The sequence below is a fragment of the Hylobates moloch genome, unplaced genomic scaffold, assembly GCF_009828535.3.
Source record: "Hylobates moloch isolate HMO894 unplaced genomic scaffold, HMol_V3 SCAFFOLD_16, whole genome shotgun sequence".
In the NCBI taxonomy this organism is placed as follows: Eukaryota; Metazoa; Chordata; class Mammalia; order Primates; family Hylobatidae; genus Hylobates; species Hylobates moloch.
The window spans coordinates 31765168-31767139 of NW_026652291.1; positions in this window are offsets into that span (position 1 = coordinate 31765168).

Here is a 1972-nt window from a genome sequence, read left to right on the forward strand (position 1 = left end):
GGTGTCAGTGGGGTGTATGAAGGAAGCCTGGTGAGTGGGGAGAGTGGGATTAGGGAACAGCTGCTTAACCTGGCTTGTTTCAAATCCCCCTTTCTCCCTTTTTGCCCTCAAAAAGTTCCCCTCATTTTTTCCCCTCTACTTTCTAATTTCTCGCCATGTACTCACACAGCTATACGGCTATCTCCAGAGATTACTCTGGAAACTCTGCTATAAAGATGACCTGGTCTAATGCCTTGATTTTTTTTTTTTTTTTTTTTGAGACAGGGTCTCACTCTCCTGCAGTACAGTGCCACAATCATGGCTCACTGCAGCCTTGACCTCCTGGGCTCAAGCAGTCCTCCCACATAGCTGGGAGTATAGGCACATAGCACCACTCTCGGTTAAATTCGTTTTTGTTTTTTTGTAGAGATAGAGTCTCACTATGTTGCTCAGGCTGGTCTTGAACTCCTGGACTCAAACGATCCTCCCACCTTGGCCTCCCCAAATGCTGGGAATACAGGCATGAGCCACTGCACCAGGCCTAATGTCCTGATTTTATAAATCCCAAAACTGGGACCCAGAGAGAAGAGACATCATTAAGATCACCCTACTGGTTGGTATCTGAAGTAGTACTGACCCTTTTGACACCTAATCCAAAGTTTTTTCAGCTACCTCAGGTTGCCTCTCATCTTCCAGCTGACACCATCCAGCACCTTTCAGATACTGGCAAAGGAGCAGTGTTTCAAAATTACTTTCCGAATGGCCTCCTACAAGGCAGTCCTCAGAGAGAAGCAAGGTTCTGCATCTTAAGCCTTCCTTGGTTTCTTAGGTTTCAAAGCTGTTTCTATCAGTCTCCAAGCAACCAGCTCTTTAGAATTCCATGAGTCTAGTCAGAGAACTTGTGGGTTCAGTCGGGGGTATCTTCAACTATTTATTAAATTTCCTTCTTTGTAAACTGAGCTTTGAGAAATTGCATCTTATTTATTGATTATTCATTGAATGGTGATTTCATGGAATTTTTGGACTTTTTCTTTTTTTTTTTTCTGAGAGGGAGTCTCATTCTGTCGCCGAGGCTGGAGTGCAGTGGTGTGATCTCGGCTCACTGCAACCTCTGCATCCCAGGTTCAAGCAATTCTCCTGTCTCAGCCTCCCATTACAGGCCACACCACCATGCCCCACTAATTGTTGTACTTTTAGTAGAGATGGGGTTTCACCATGTTGGACAAGCTGTTCTCAAACTCCTGATCTCAAGTGATGCACCCGCCTTGGCCTCCCAAAGTGCTGGGATTTAAAACTGTGAGCCGCCGCACCCAGCCTCTTGGTCATTCTTTGAAAAATATACCTCAGCCAGGCGCCATGGCTCAAGCCTGTAATCCCAGCACTTTGGGAGGCTGAGGTGGGCGGATCACCTGAGGTCAGGAGTTAGAGACCAGCCTGACCAACATGGTGAAACCCCGTCTGTACTAAAAATAGAAAATTTAAAAAGAAAATCAGCTGGGCCTGGTGGCGCATGCCTGTAATCCCAGCTACTCAGGAGGCTGAGGCAGGAGAATCGCTTGGACCCAGGAAGCAGAGGTTGCAGTGAGTCAAGATCAGGCCATTGCACTCCAGCCTGGGCGACCAGAGTGAAGCGCAGTCAGTCTTGTATTTCTAGTAGTATAATTTCACGCGTACAGAAATTCTTTAAGTCATAGAAGTCTTACAGATATGGAAATTCTGATCTTCAGGAGTCCTGTTGTGAAACAAAACTAATTTATCCTGACAGCAGGAAAGATTTCCGGGCCTAAGGCTCTGTCTCGTTGACCCAGGTCATGCTATTCATTCAGGTGGTCCATCTCTTGGTTCCAGGAAAGACTGCTGCTGCTGATCAACCTGAATATGGACTTTAGCACTTGGGCTCAAGCTGCACTCAGACGGTTGGACCCCCATAAAAGAGCGAGAGGGTACGTTTTCTGGTATGAAAAATAAGGACTAAACCAGGTGCTCTGGCTCA